At 42.5% G+C, this 16801-nt stretch overlaps 1 protein-coding gene across 3 annotated transcripts in view; it reads left to right on the top strand.

Annotated features, from left to right (window-relative positions):
* HAPLN1 (hyaluronan and proteoglycan link protein 1) overlaps nt 1–16801 on the top strand; it is a 59013-nt gene that overhangs the window by 8460 nt on the left and 33752 nt on the right. Inside the window, exon 1 of one of the 3 annotated variants that reach the window (XM_048292855.1) lies at nt 7200–7306. The exons of the other annotated variants lie outside the window; for them this stretch is intronic. The gene's annotated coding sequence lies outside the window, so the exon portion shown is untranslated. Of the gene's footprint in view, nt 1–7199; nt 7307–16801 lie in introns of those variants that run through there. 3 annotated transcript variants of the gene reach the window in all.

Consider the following 16801-nt stretch of genomic DNA (forward strand, 5'->3'; position numbering starts at 1 on the left):
CCGTGACCCAAAGTCATTAGAAATCCAGGATCTAGATTCAATATATTTTGGTTTTCTGCTTGTGCCACCTATGGGGAATGGCTCTTTTGCCCACGGAGTCACAATCCCATTATCAGGGAAATTTATACATGGAAATTTGTTACCTGGGGGAAAACCAGAAGCAAGAATACTCCTCTTCTTTTGCAATTAAATGTTTGCAAGTCCAGTTAAAATGTGCAAACAACTATGAGCAAAAGGATGAACTAAACATTCTTCTAGTCAACAGCCATAACTTTCCATTCCCAGGTTTTTAGGACACAATATTGGCATGAAAAAGGCAATTCTGATTCTCTGGAGGTACATAAGCTCTTTCCAGACTTTAGTAAGGACAACAGAACACACAGGAAACACAAGTGGGTTTACCTCAAGGGAAATTTGGTTCATATTCCTCTGTCATGGAAGCTTAAATATGGCAAATGGCCTAGAAAGCGTAAAACAAAAAATATTCTCATAACATTTTGTGGGTTTGTTTTATTAGGTCATCAGTTTTGAAGCCATAATATCAGATAAGACTCTTGACTCCCAGTAGGAAAACTCTTTTGGCCTTTGTCCTTACAATGGAAAGCTTGAATGTATGAACTGCTGGAGTAAACTGGGGAGAACAAAGAATAAAAAAGGAGAAGAGATTACAAAATGATGCCAAAGGTCCATTTCAGCAGCACTTGGTATTGCCTTTTGAGGAAAAAGGAAGAAGGGCAAAAACAGCAGGAGAGAGTGAAACGTATCAAAATTGCAGTATTGCCTTTCCTCAAAGAACAGAGGGGCGTGAGGAGGAAGCTCAGCTCTTCTGTGCATGGTAGGCACTGTTGTAAAATGTTGAAAATTCTTCTTAGAACTGTGTTTAGCTGAATGTAGAGAAGGAAACAAAGCAGGACAGAGCACAGAAAACACGAGGCTCATTTATGATTCAGGCTTCCCAACTGAGTCTTCCATTTCCTATCATCCAGCACTTAATTGCTCCTGGCTTTGACCTTTAATGCAATTCTCCAGCACTAAGCTGATGAGCATCTCCAGATTGACTCAGGAAGCTGTGGGTGCTTTGTGCTTGATTCAGTGCTGGGAGAGCCTTGGGAAGTGCTGTATTTCATCCCAAAATGACCTCGGATATATTCCACAGAGTGCACTGCTTGGACAGCGAGGGATGAGCCAACAGATTCGCCTGTGATGCTGACCTTTGCTTTCCTCCTCCTGAAATAAAATCACAGCAGAGGATAGCCAGAGGCCCACAGGCACAGAGCAGGCCATTATGGATAAGTGCTTGCTGCGTCCTTCTAGCACAGTTTATCATTCCACTGCTGCAGGAATTCTGGGGTGACTGCAAGTCAGGCAATGTTACGGAAAAGCTGGAGCCCAGCACCTTGCTGCTTGCATCTCTCTGTCACTCAGGGCAATAACTTGTCAATGCACAATGGAGAGCCCACAGAGGACTTCCAGGGGGTCATTATTGCCATCCTGACTCCTCGCTGTTCCAAGGAAAGACCTTGCCGTGCCAGCAGAGGACATAGCACAATATCCACCTGAGACTCGGGCACCTGAAAACAAATGTTAATTGTTGCCTTTTAATTACATACTGCTTTTAATAGGAGAGAGAGAATTGCCGAGCAGTTAGAGCGTTTTGCTGTAAGGATATTTCACTGCTGCTGCTGAAGCATTGCTTCAGTCCCCTGCTCTGACTTAAATCCCTCCGTGATTTTGAAGAAGTTGGAGGCTCATAGTCCTTCATTCCTCCACCTATCAAAACGGGATGATAAAACTTCCTCCATTCACAAGGATGTGTGAAGATGCCGATATTCCTGCAGGCAGCCTCAGCAGTTCATCTGGTGGTGGCACAGAGTCACCTATAAAGTGTGGCTGTGCAGCCAGTTCAAGCAAGGCCAATTATTGCTTTCATCTTGAGGCCATATTTATTTCTCCTTGTGACACTGTCCCAGGATGGCCTTCATGCCAGCCAATCTAATCCTGGCCATCTCCAATGGCTTTGGGAGGGATTATAATGAAGGAATCCAGAGGAACTTAATGGAAAGTACATCTCTATCATCAATTGCTGCTCAGTTGGTACCATATCACATTTTTTTATGCAAACTCGTGCTTCCAGCAGGGTTTATGAGCTTTGTTGAGACACTGAATCACAGCCACTGAGCCCAAAACAACACTTCCTTTAGAAGCTGGGGTAGTTCTCAGCACTCATATAGATTTGGGCTGCCATCTTCTGTAGTACTTCAAATAATCATTATTCCAAGTACTGGAGAGATGTCTGAATGTTACAGACTACAGGAAAGTGAATTTGAGTGAAATAAAAGAATCTAGATTGCTTAGGAGTACTGGGAATCATTTAGGAAAGACAAGAAAAAGGTCATTATCTGCCCCAGAAACTTTCCAACTTGCTTCTAGAAAAAAAATGCAACAGCACAGAGAAGATGTGGAAACAACAAGGAAACCTACATACAATTTATGCAGTTTGTCACTTACAAATGACACATTAGTGATCAAAATTAAAAGTAAAAAAAAAAAAAAAAAAAGCTATACAGAAATTATAAATGGGAATTTATGTGCCTTTTTGAATGCAAGGGAAGCCGCATTATTCACTGTGTCTAAGACATATTCTGTGTAACTGCCATGCACTTACTTTACCAAGATGTGAGTGCCTACACAAGTAAAAGGAAAATAAAAATCTGGTCAAAATGCCTTGAGCAAGGAGGTTATTGTTCTTTCTGCAGAAGACAAAAAAGGCAGTTCTGGCTCAAGCTTTGTTGAAAATAGTTGTGCAGCTTTCCACTATTTACTTTTCTAAAGGTTAATACAGCAGCCTGAAAAATCTTGAATAATTACAGCGAGGGCTGTGTATGCTAACATCTTCTGACTCATTGACTCGGAGGCCAATAATATTCCTTTTGATTTTCTGACTTCATTTCCCTGTTAAAGTGTGGATAGCCTCTGAAATTGCTAATTTATAGATTCGTAGGCATAGTGGGAAAGATTTTAGGTACTTTTATTCAAAGCAAGTAAAATGATGTCGTGTGCTGGCTCCTTGCTCTGCTGATTTTTCTATGGGTATGTGCTTGATAAAAGATGTCACAAAGTTCACCTTTGTTTATTGCATGAGAAGTTTAGATAATGTGGGGTTTTCCAGATTTTAGCACGTGGGAGAGGACATTTCTGACCGTGGGGTTTCAGGAAAGCCAACACAAACTTGGACATAGAGCTGGAAAACATGTTACTCATGAAGGCATTAATTGTGTTGTATTTAACCAGCAATTGCTACACTTCTGACATTATACTTTCAGGTTTTGAAACAAATAGGAGCTGTGGCACTCTCTGAGAGATGGCAGAACACTGCAGGTTCCTCCAGCCACCTTGCCATAGCTCACCTCCAGAAGCTCTTCTTCAGAACCACAAATATATTACGTAGTTTTTGCAAATCACCTTTCATCCCTACATCTTAAATACCAACAGAGAGATGGCAACTAGAATCAAGTCATTTAAGTGGACACTAAGTTAAAATTATATATTTTATTATTATTATTATTATTTCTTTTTTTTAAATTAAAGCTGGTGTTCTGAAACACATTTAGCAGTTTCAAATCAAAGAGAAATCTTCTGAATTTTTCCTGGACGCATCCACGATGCAGAGAATCCTAAATATACATATTCAGGCTCTATCTGCAGTGCCTGTGCCATGATTACCCTGTGCACTGCTCTGGGATGTTGCACAGAGCCACCACAAGACTCAAGGAACAGACCAGCAAGAAACACTTGACCAGAAAACATTTTCAGGTCAGGGTATTCCTTCAGTGACTGCTGAAAATGTTTCTTGTGTTTACAGCTCTGGATGTCTCCTGTGAAATTAATAACTTTTCTTCAGTAACCAAGAGGAGTAGACAGTGTTGTTTAACCTCTCCTTTTGCCTGCTGAAAACCAAAAGATATTTATCTCTGACAGCACCCACTGGACTCTTTTGCCAGTGCTAGAAAATTAAGTTGTTTTTCCTTTTTTTGTGATGACCAGCCAAAGGAAGGGTGGGCCTGCACACCTTTATCCTTGTAAAACATTAAAACCTAGAAGCCTCAAATATCTTTGCATGCTTCAGAAATATTTTCCTTAGTTTGGAGGGTTTCTGTTGGGTGTGGGGGTTTTTTTGTTTGTTTTGTTTAGTTTGTGGTTTTTTAGTTAATTTGTTTTTCAGCAAGGGTTAGGGGGGGTTTTTTGTGTATTTTTGAAGTAGTAGCATTATGCCAGATGTTTCAGGACCTCTAGAGGAACCATTTCTAGGTGTTCTACTAGGCTGTTAGATTTTACTTTCTTATATCCTTAACATACAAGCACAAGAAAGGAGAATTTTGAAGCAGAAGGGGAAGACACAGGCGGGAAGACAGAGCAAAATATTCACAACTTCTCATGAAGGGAATGAAACCTGAGGAAAGGTAAAAAAATATAATTTTGGCTAAAAAACACAGTTGATGGAGAAACTGTAGGTGCTGAACAGCTGCAGAAGTTTGAAGTGAACACAGGGAAGTTGGATGCTGGGCCACAGTCCTGGATGTTTTTCCTTGCTGGAATTTACTGCTTGCTCTGCTGTGTCACAGCAGAGAACTGCTCTGTGTCCCTCCCTGAGCTGCAAGTGAGAGGCCTTTCCCTGCAAACACATCTCTTATCCCCAGAATAACCAGGCAGAAAATACTTTCTTGCAGAGTTTTATTAAAGGGTAAATAAGTAGTAAATAAATGTTAGAACGTGCAAAGAATTGCAAAGCAAGACATCAGCTGAAGTCCAAACATTGTCTCTGAATTCAGAGTGCGCAAGGAAAATCTGAGTTTTAGTCAAGGTGCTATTTATAGCTTTTAAGTTCAGAGTTTATAGTAGAAATGAGTTTACAATGGAAAGTATGTCAGGTTATGAGTGTGCCAGTACCTTTTTTCCAACAAAATCTAATTTGAGACATTTAAACAGAGGTGTTCGGAGTGGAGGACTAGTGTCAAAAGCCTTTTTATTTTTGTCTTTTCTTATGACCAGCTTGAAACCCTTCATAAAATATGTGTGCCAGTCCTTTTATAGTAATAATGAAGGGAATTTCTGCTTTTAAATAGCATCTGACTTTAGAGCCTTTGATGTCCCAGCTGTGAGAGAGAGGTCACACAGCAACTCAGACAGTAACTGTGATGGGAGGTGCACAGCCACTGCCATCCTCAGCTCCTCCTCTGATTTGGGCTTCCCCTTTTGCTCTCGTTCTGCTCTCAGGAGATGGGATCTGTTGCAGCCACCCGCTGCTTTATTCTGGTCTGTGGGTTTGAATGCAGGCCTGACTCAGCCTCCACCCCTGTTCCCTGACTTGTTTCAGCAGGGAACCTGCAGTTGTCCTTTTACCCTCACTGCCAAAATCTAGGCTGGAGTCTGCTTCACTCAGTGTGGGATTTATACACCTGGAGCTGTGTGACAGCTGAGGAGGAGCTGTCTTCTCTTGGATAATCCATGTGGACCATAATGAGAACTGAGGTCCCAGTCAGATGCTCAACAATTGTTCTTCTCCACTCCCCCCCCAGCTCCTCACCCACAATCTTGAAATAAAAAAAAAAAAAAAAAACTTGTTCTCTTGCCACAATTGCCGTCCCCTTCCCATGGGAGAGAAGGTATCACATTTCTTTAATTGATTTTCCCCTGCAGCACATCTGAGACACTGTGACTCCCTGAGACCAAAATGCCTCTGGTATCTAAAGGCAGGGATTGTTCCATCCTGACACCAGCAAAGATCAAAGCCAAATGCCCCAAGTTAGTCTGGAAGCGCAAGGAAAATGGTCCTTACTCCACATTTATACAAAACAGATCCATGACTGCACCTCAAAGGATGTGTCGTATAAATTTGAGATTAAAACAGCAGGGTTCAAAGGCGTTAATTCTATGTGGTGTAATCTTCTAGTGGCACGTTGGAGGTGAGAAATTTATCTCTCTTAAATGCAGGGTTTATATGCATGCTTTTATGTCTGTGTCAGATCTAATTTGAGCAATGACCTGATTTTCTTGGGAAGAGATTTCTACTGTCTACAGCCTTTCCAGTGAGACTGGATTATTAAAAAGCTCATCAATTATATTTGTGCTTCTCAGATTGTTTTGTTTTGGTGCTATGAAGCTGCTTTTTAAATAGCACCCATTCCTCAAATTGACCAAAAGACGAGAATATTTGCTATGGTTGCCATCATGTATCACCTACTGGAACTAGATTTGCTAATTTTCTGTTATCAGTGACATTTTGTTTACTACTTTTTGCTGTATTAACACCTATGGCCCCTAAAATGAGAAGCTTGTCTCCCCTTTAAAGTGCTGTTCCGGTGAGAATGTGAAAATAGCTGTTCTACATGGATAACCCATTTTAGAAACAGATTAACCACCACACAACTTTGAAGGAGGGGTGGGCATGGAGGTTGCATCTGGGCTCTGCTCAAGCCCACCCTGTGAGATTCCAGTCCCACAGGAGAGAAAGTTAATAGTTTATTAATAAGTATTCACTTTCTGCCTGGGACCCACAGTAACTGCATGAGTAGTCATTCTTTCTTCAGGGCAGATAATAACATATCTTGGTGTTTCAAGACTGAAAAACAGAGGGAAATTATTTTCTTCTTATTTATTTTTTGTGTCCGATAATTTCTCTCCTTGTCACGGGTAGGCTTCTCTAGAGAGAGGATGAACAAATTCCTGTGCACTGGTCAGTCTTTCCAGCTCTTACTGGCGCAGTCAGAAACATATCTTGTTTTATCAGAGTGTTATCAACAACCAAAACTGTGATGGGCATCCATACATATGTAACATGCAGATAAACACATGCTTTCTGCAATGAGCGTTCACTTTGCTCACCAGCTGCTACCAATTATGCTCTTGGAGGTGTTTGTTCCGTCTTGCAGCTATGCCCACACCAGGGCTGACCTGTCAGCGTCTCCCTACCTATCTAGCTAAATCAACAAACCATCTCTTAGTGTAGATTAAACTTAATTAGGGATTAGCACAGCTCCCAGCTCTGTTAGGCAGCCCTCAGGCTGGGAGGTGGAGCTGTGCTGGGGTTGGTTTTTGGAGGCCTTCACAGGGATAGGTTTGGGCATTTGGGGCTCTTTTTTTTAACCTCTGCTATTTGACTCTTTAAAAACCCTTCCCCGGCAAAAGAGAACTGCTGGAGAACAGCATTTAGAGTGCAAACCCTGACATTTGGATGTGAAGGAATCCATGCCTTTGGCCTCTGAGAAAGAAATGCAACTGAGCTGACCCCACAAGATTTTAACTCCTGGTAAGTGAGAGATCCTAGAGCAGGGTCCCATGCCCCGTGTGCTCTGCAGTTTTTTTGTAGCTTGGGAAATTTATACATGTCACCGAGATGAAAGCTGGCCTAAGTACAAGTTGGTATCTCCGTTAATTTATTTGATAATTTGTGGTCCTGGCAGAAAATCACAACCTTAACTTCTAAAAGCAATAAGGAAATGGTAAGCCTTGATGATGCACAGATCCCTCATGGTCTGACAAGTACTTGTGGTAGGTGATGCTACACGGGGCGTGGAGAAAAATGACAAGTATTCCATAGTGCTGACTTTCCGAGAAGAAATGAGCAGAAACACCAGCTTTTCAGGGAAATCCTCATCACATCCTCCTGTTCTCCCCTCTTTCCTTTGGGGCAACGCAGGCTAGTAGCAACAACCCCTGCCATTAGCACACCAAAGGGGAAATCAATCCTTTTTCCAAAAGCAACAGTTTGAGGCAGGGATTCTCCTTTCAGGCAGTTTTGGAGATGCTTTGTTTCCACTGTATTTCAGTTCCTCACCCCTGGCCGCAGTTTTAACAGCCCTGTTTGCAGTGAGTGGAGCTTATTATGGAAATTCTCTCATTTTCTCTGGGGCAGGAATTTGGTGTAAAAGCTCAGTGAAGTCTTGGTAACTGAAAAAAAAAAATAGAGAATGGCTGTGTCAAGGCAAAAGTCAGCCTTGCCCTGTGTCCAGTGATCCCCTGTAATTGCTTGAGGAAAGAATATCTATTCCAAAAAAATGGCCAGGAGGAGTGCAGACCTCCTGTCTTGTGTATTTTTGTAGGAGATCCCTGTCTGTCACAGGGATGTCACCCTCCACAGTGTGACAAGCCCTGCCTCAGGAGCAGAGCTTCCTCTCAGGGGTGAGGATGTGGACTGAGGAGTGTTTAAAGCCCTGGCAGGTGCTTTTGGAGAGCCGGAAATAACGTCTGTGAAGCAGAAAAACAGCCTGCATAGTCCTGAGGACATAAAGCCCAGACAAAAGCCTGGCGTTTATTCTGGATGGCTGTAGAACTGCTGATCCCTGAAATTAACTAACTTTGGAGGAACTTGGAAAAAGAAGTAAGTGAATCCTATCAATTTGCCATTAATTTAATCTTTGGAACACAACTCATTTTCAGCCTACTAACGTGGGTATTCTTGTTGACTAAGCACGGGTATGGCCTTGTCTGGCTTAAAACAAATCAATACAATTTCCTTGTTAATTGAGTTTCCCAGTCCAGAGATTGTCAAGAAAACCTGCTCTTGGGTTAATGTTTTGGTTTGGCTTGCTTGAGGTTTTTTCTGAAGTCTGCACAGGTTTACTTTATCTTAAAGACTGACCAAGAGCCAGCAGATATTGCTGGCAGACAAAATTAAGTCTCAAGCCAGTTCACTTACCAATTACATCAATGTTTTTTTAAAATGTCTTCTGTTTCCTGTCACAACTCTACAAATTAAAACCCATCCTTGGACTTTGGTTCTCTCAGTCTCTCTGTATACCAAACCCAATTCTCTCTTGTTTGTGGTTTTCCACATACTCTTTTTCTCGATGTATGCCACTTTTCTGCAGCAGAATGTGCTTCCTAGGCATAGACTCCTCAGTCGTGTCTTCCTGCATCTGAATATATCTGAACCTACAATATGATGCACTTTTGTAATTGTGCAAGGTGCACTAAACTGCCTGCTCTGCAAGCCCTTGTGCTTACACAGCTTAAGAGGCTTTTATTTGCCATGATACGTTCTGCATCATGATTTTATCAAGCAAGTTGCAAATGGTCCAGTTAATTCTCTCCTTTGCATTTTCTGAAATTTGCTCAGACTACTGTGGTTTTCCATGATGAGGGTGTCACACCAGCGCAGAGCGCTCGGGGGAGTTCCTGCGTTCTTTTCCGTATTACACCTTTGATTTAAAAACATGTCCTGAAATTGTCTTTATTTTCACAACACTCACTCTTAGTGGTTCGGAGTGGAAATGGAACTGCCATTTTCCTCTCTTTCTGCCACACCTTCGGGATGTAAGGTCTGTCTTCCTCACATTTTGCTCATAACCACTGCAGCAGGCAGGGAGAAACCTCCTGCATGACCAAGCACTTCAGCAGCCAAGCCATTCAAGCCAACCACAAGTGCCTCCATTTCATTTGCAGATATTTAATGATCCTTATCAGGGGGAACAGCAGTTGCTGCTTAAAGCAAAGAGTCCACTTAGGAAATTACTGGAGTCAGATACCGTGAGAGAAGTCCCAGTGATAAGAAAGGTGCTTTGCTGGCAATGTTGAGTGCTACTGGGAACAGGTTTGTGGCTCTGTGTGGATCAATAGGAAGCTCCATCTGAGTGTGCCGCATTGTGTCATTAATAGCATCAGCCAGGAGAGTTTGGACCTGTCATGAGGGGGAAGAAAAAGATTTCTGCTTGAAATAGGAATTGATTGGCCTACTTATATTGAGGTTTTTGCCAAAAATCAGGTATACAAAAACAAAAAAAAGGGATCCCCTGTGTCATAACCTAGTCCTCTTCTATCCACATTCCCCTTCGTCCTGGGCAGTTTTTCACAGAGCAAGCAAGTTCTGATCTAAAACTAGCTGTGTTTCTGTCCTCCATGCTAAAATGTCTTTATGAAGGCTGTGAAGTTTTTCTACAGCTTAAAACTATATCCTTTCCTTAAAGGATATAGTTCCTTAAGCTCAAACTTATTTACGGCCCCACTAGTTCTGTTCCCAAGTCTTAGCTGAAACATTCTGTAGCTTCCCTGGCATTTACTCTCTGATATATTTATAGAGAGCAATCATATCCTTACTGAGGTGTGTTTTGCCAGACCAACCAAGACAAGCTCTTTTGGCCTCCTTTTATGAACAGGTTTTCCTTTCTTCTGTTTGCCCCAATAAACCCTTGCCTGAATGTGTCCCATTCTAAGCCACCTCCTCCTCCTCCTCCTCCTCCCAGGTGACCAGGAATGTGGGCAGTCCTCATCTGGGCACAGAACTTTTCTGGTGTGGTCTACCTCTCATGAAGCTCTTCTCCACTGCTGGCACATTTACTGTTCATGTGTCATGAGCAACCACTCCCTCACAGATGTATTTCTGCAGCACTGCCAGTTTGCAGCTTCAGTTTTCAAATTATTCTCCTTTCCTCTGGAGTCTAATACAGCCTTTTCCTATTTCTTTCTAGTGCTCTTTTTAACTTACTTAGTTCAAAGTGCAGAACTGCAGTCTCTCTATGTCAGTATCTACAACTGCAGGTATAGAGAGTCTGGACCTTTGAAAAAGATACTAATTTCTGTCATCTTTCTCAGATCTGACTGACCAAAGCTGACTGTGTAACCCTCTCTTAACTTTTTTTTTTTTTTTAAATAAATGAGTCATGCATTTTTGGACTCAAAACAAAAAGTGGTTTTTCAGACCATAGTTTTAATTTGTTGTATCCTTGCTATTGTTGATTCTTTTGTAAACCAAGCCAAAAAAAAAAAAAGGTAAAAAAAGAAAGGTGTATGCATAATATTGAGGTGACACTGTTTACTTTTATTAAAGTTTGAAAGGGTTGCCTTTATTTGGAAAGATTTTCCTACAACCATCCTCAGTCTTACAAATGTTTATTATTTGTTTTCAATAGAGTTTAGCTAACAAGACTTTAACTAAACAATCATATGACTCATGTGTTTTTCCAGTATTCTCAGGCCTAAGATACTGCAATGAAAAGATAGTTAAGAAAAGCAGGGAGGAGGGGAAATGGTACAAGTGGACATCTGAATGCTTTCCTGTGTGTAAACATGTGGCCAGCTATCACACAGGGTGTCAGAACGTGGAAATGGGTGGTGGTTTTCAGTGGTGGGTTCGTGAAGAAATCCAGTTCCATTCTAGGCGCTGATAAAATCTCATTGCAGTGATGCCACAGCCCCTTCTAACTCTAAAAATATTCATTTCCACAATACCCTTTGAGCAACAAAAAACACCATCATGGTGTCACCTCTAGGGAGCTCAGAAACAGAAAATTAACCCTCCCCATCACTTGCACCTTTCCCCCGAGGTCCCACATGAAGGGTGGAGAGGGCAGGGTTGAACTCAAGTCCCCCCACAGCCTGAGCCCATGGCCTAACCCCTAGACCTCGCCCCTCTTTAGAGCAACTGATCTCAGTAGAAAGTATGCTTTGCCATTGATTGCAGATTAATCCAATTAAAAAAAATTGCTGAAAGGGTTGTGCTTTCACAAGTGATCCCCATCTGGCTTTGATCTGGCTGCACCGCCAGCCAGCTCTTCACCACCACATAGCCCAGGAAAACTCACGTATCTTTGCAGCAAGAAGCAGATGTTTGATGAAAACAGTGCTGTTATAAACTTAAAGTGTTTACCTTCTCAGAAGCAGTGATTCAATGGGGACTTGCATTGGCAACGTGGAGCAGCAATTTGAAAAAATGCAGGGCATTACATCACTGTTATTATTTCTTTATGAATGTGAGTGGCTTTTTAAAGTCATTCTCAATGACATTGAGACTGCAGACAGTGCAATTCTCAGACCACAAGACAAAAAAAAAATAAAGGCAGGAGGACAGGACCAAGTTCTCATGGTTGGCTGGACAAGGAGTCCTGTTTTATGCTTTGCACCAGGATCCATGACAAAAATGTTTTACTGCTGGTAATTCCTTACAGCAGGCTGGCACCAGCTCCCTCTCAGGAAGTCTGGCAGTGCATCTGTTCTCTCACAGAGTGGCATCCTTGAAGGATGTGAAGGCACTGTTAATGCTTTTAATTTTAATTTTTATATTGCCCGTACCATCAGCTTGGCTGGGGACAAGGAATGGGGAGTCCACCAAATTAAACGTGGGGCAGTCAGAAAGGAGATGCTGCACCTCCCCTGGAGAAAACAGAGAGCATCTGGCCTGTTTCCAGATCTCACAGCATTAACATTACATGGACATTTTCTTAACATTCCCATGACTTTTACAGTATTTCGTAAGCGAAAAGTCTAAGACCAAACTGTGAGTGGTGATCAGGTCACTCGCCTTGAGCGATCAAAAAACCTGAACAAGTTTGGAAAGCAGCTGCCTGCAGTGACATGGAATTCGTACAAAGAATATCAGTAGGTGGTTTTCCTGGTTTCTTTTGAATTCATTCCTTTCTGACATATTTCCAGAAAATAAACTTTCTCTGTCCTTGTAGGGCGGTTGAGGCATGTTGGTGTTTGAGGCTCGTTTTGTTTTCCACGTGCAGTAACAGTTCTCCCACCAAGGATATGCACACACTTGATGGGAACTGGAGAAGGTTTAGATTGTGTAAATTCACCTTCTAGGTCTGCTTCAAAGCCCCATCATCATTTCAGTGCCTGGGAGGGCATGGGACATCTCTGTGGGGAGATGTGGCATGGGTTGTAGGAGGGATGGGCAACTACTCACCACAGAAAACTATGAAATAGGACTACAAGTTAGAAATCCTAATTCTTGTCATCCTGGGTGCTGTGCCTGGCAGAGTTTAGAGAGTGGTGTTGCTTTGGTGCTCAATAACCTGAAAATTGCTAGTGGGAACTAAAAATCCTAGAGCTTCCCTACTGTCCCAGTCTCATCCTAATTAGTTAAATTTTAAAAGTGTCCACTATGCTTAATGGGCTTTGAGTACCTTCTTTGCCTTTTCATTGCACACAAAAACTTCAACAGTTCTGATTGATTAGAAAAGGTGGGTGGACAAGATTAACCATTCAGTTTAACGCATGAAATCTGGCACAAGGAGTTCAGGTACAGAAAGGCAGTTCAAGCTCCCAGAGACAGCAATCATACTGAAAATTCTTAGTAATATAACCATATAATCAAATAAAATGAGGGAGAGAGATCAAGTTTTCTTACTGACTCCCAGTGACCTCCAGGCTTGCATGCTCAAGGAGAGCTTTTTGCTGAGGAAGATGTCAGAATACAAACACAATCTGTCTGGAGAGACAGCTCTCAATTTTTTGAAGACCACTGATAGGTGGAGATTGCAGTAAAAGCAATCTTCTCTAACGGAATGGACTGCAAAAAAATGTGTCCAATTTAAAAGCAAAAAGCAGATTTACCTTTCTGTGTTATCAAAAAAAACCCCACCCCAAATACTTCAAGGAAAGCCATCCAAATTCCTGAAATAAAAATATATTTATACAGACCATTATTAAAAACAACAACAAAACAAACAAACAAACAAAAAACCCTACTGGAGGCACTGAGTGATCAGCATTCCTTCCAGGGTAGATCTCTGTGCTTTGTAAAGCACATTTTCTTTATCCCTGATTGTATTAAACCTAGAGTACCAAATTTTCCAGATCACATGTCCTTGACTGTACCCTATAAATAATGACAGAAGTTCTGCTACCCCTTGTTCCTGGAATAAATTCCATATTTAACGCAAGGCAGGCACTTCAAAGACTGTAAGGACATTTTCTTTCTCTCTGCAAGTCATTTATCAGCATTCCTCCTGAGGAATTAATGGACTGCAGGGGATTCCAGATGTCTTTGGGTTGTCATGCTGCTTTTGCACTGAGCTGTTCTGCCCATGGCTGGAGAGCCACGATGCCAACCTGTTCTCCAGACAGCAACTGTCTGCCACCTTAGATGGCCCCAAACCTCACACAGGCTCACAAATTGCCTTAAATACTGAAGTACCATGGAAGAAAGAGGCCTTGGAATGCAATCTTTAAGTCATCCTAATAGAGAATATAAACATTGTCATTCCTATGCCACCAATTGTTCTTTCTTTTTACCACGGCACCAGCCAATTCTATTTTGCACTTAGCTTGTGGACCCGTCTGCTGCATCTGTCCTGCCTAGTTCCATCACCCTGGAGGACTTTTTAAAGGAGAAAAACTTGTCTTCTTAACAAAGTAAGTAAATAGCAGAATCCAGAGCAGGTGTTGTAAGGGTAAACATGGCAGGAAGTGGTTTTTCATTAAATTTGGTGAACTGAGGTCTCAAGTCTGCAGCTGGAAATGAGTGTTTTACTTTTGCCTTTGGAGAACGGATGATTTCTGGAGGAGATGGAGGTTATTCAGAAACAGAAATGAGTGGACAAAAGGCATCCTAGGTCAGTCGAGCACACACCTCCCTTGCACAGACCACACTGACCAGGTACAAACTGCCTTGTGACAATAGTCTGGGCTTCTGAGTGGAATGTAAACATTCTACCCACAGACACAGGGGCTCAGGTGTCCACAATCTGCAGCTGAATTCCACTGTCGTGGTTTGACTCAGCTGCCAAAACCCAGGCACTTACACAGGCAGATAAGATCCGATCTTTCGGAGCCTCTGGACAGAGCAGAAATCTGTTTAATCAGCTGGGCTGAAGTGTTCTGCTCCAGCTCCAGTTTTAAGAAAAGCTGCTGAGGGGTATGTGTGAGTACTGCCTGGACTGGTCTTCCTCCTGTTCTATTACCCTCCAGAAGAGTCTAAAGATGAGAGGCCCTTCATTACTGCTGCTAGCAGTGTCTCCCTGAAAATACACGTATTTTGTTCCATTCATAGATATCTCTCCCTGCTTAACACCAGCTCCCAGATGGATCAGAGCTCCACAGAGAGGAGCCTGTAAAGGCTGATATTGTACAGTAGGTTTGTGCATGGGTGTGATTAGTCCACAGATTTGGGGTTATTTCAACCCCAAATTATCAAGACTGATTTTATTGATTCTGTTGTCTGGTTTAGATAGCACTGATTCCTTTACTTGCTGGGCCTCCCTGTACTAGATTTAGAATACTCCACAGAAGGGCAGAAAGTTTTATTAGGAAGTCCTCTGGAGGATCTGCCCAAGGAGTTTGGGTTTCTTTTGTGTCCTTTTGTGTTCAGGCTTCCATGGGTTTTTACATCTCAGGGAAAGAAGCATTTGATATAAGACATCGTCACCTCTTCACGCCTGACAAAGACTAACTCCTGTGAGCAAAAAAGCTTTCCATTTCCACAGGCTTTTAACGACTGCCAGAGAGAGAATGTTGAGGTAGGAGGACCTTGTCCTCACACGGTGGATGTTTGCATGTTGTGTGGCTAGACAGCAGCTGCAGAAGTAAATAAGAAATATGTCATTCTATTCAGAACAGACATTGGCAGGCAATGCTGTTTTTCAGTGCTCTGCCCTTCAGAGAAATGCTTGCCACTTATGCAGCCGAATTGCTTGAAAGCATTCTGTAAATTGTCAGAATATTATGTTAAAAGACAAACACTGGCACTTCACAACCTTTTAGATATGCCAGCAGCAGATGAGTTAAGGCTACGTAAGTATTTAAAAATGGTGATTAATGTCAGAACTGCAATCGTATCTGAGAATGAACAGTTCTTGAGAATTTAAACACTGTATGTACAGTGACCTTGAATGTTTCCCTGAGCCTTGAGGTTCTCCCTTTAAAACTGCTTCCCAGCCTCTTTGTGTCCCTGTCCAGGGAGATAGTAGATTCACAAACTGCAGTAATTGAAACCAGTGTGAATTTCTTCAGCATGACTAATCTTTACCATTTCTTACAAAAAAAAAAAAATAAAATCACTCCCAGCCAAGATTTTATTAATTTTAATATGAAAACATCCACACCTATCATGTCTCCCCTGAGGTCGTCCCAGGCTCCTGCAGAAATGGAGTCTGACTTCTATTGCTTTGGCTAGAGGCTGAGGATGTGAATTCCTCTGATTAATTGCTTTTTGGATAACCTACAAAGTACCAGGGGTCAGACTCTTGGCCTGGTAACATTGCCTTGGCTTGCTGCCTCCTCTCCCATTGTGGGGAATCCCAGGAGGAGTGTGGTACCAGCTCGTTCCTCACTTCAGGCACACACATTTTCTCAGCTGCTGCTACCAATGGCACAGTCTCTGCCTATCAACAAATCTAAAGTGCCACCATCTTGGGTAAATCCCACCCCAAAAAATGTGATGGTCTGCAGCCACAAGGTTGCCATGTCTGTAGCATGTGGGCTTGTTCAGGTGGATACTGAAGAAAAGGAAAAGCAGGTCTCCAAATCATCACTGGCCTGCCTCTCATCCTGCCTGTGTGATGCTATCACACAAACTCTCTAGGGTAAGATCATATTTGCCTGGAGGTGCAGGTAACTATCCCTAAAAGGTATATCCTGCATCCTGAAATTCTTTGTTCTGGAAATCATCACCCGATGGTGCTGCACGGAGGAATCTCCCCCACCAATTTATGGAGACTTAGACAAGGAAGGGAGGCACGTGTGGAGTTCTCCATCCATGTTACCAGGAGGTGAATCTTTCTCTCTCCTCAGCAGAGCCTCACACCCTGTGCACATAGTGCTCGGCAGAGGCACGGCTGCTGTCCCCAGGTAAGGCCCTGTGACTGTTTCTTTTCACTAGTGCCCCAGAAAAGGGCAGATTTGTGGAAATAAATAAAGGCAAAACGCTGATGAGCTGTTAAGGCACTCCCAGGGCAGGTCTGCAGAGGCCCTGTGGGTTTTTTCCCTCACTCAGAGAGCCCAGGAGGTTTTGCCTCCAGCGTAGGCTCCAAGCTACAGTTGGAGGTGGGAATACTCCCACAGACCTTGCCTTCCAAATCCAAGC

Source organism: Corvus hawaiiensis, chromosome Z (assembly GCF_020740725.1).
Source record: "Corvus hawaiiensis isolate bCorHaw1 chromosome Z, bCorHaw1.pri.cur, whole genome shotgun sequence".
NCBI lineage: Eukaryota > Metazoa > Chordata > Aves > Passeriformes > Corvidae > Corvus > Corvus hawaiiensis.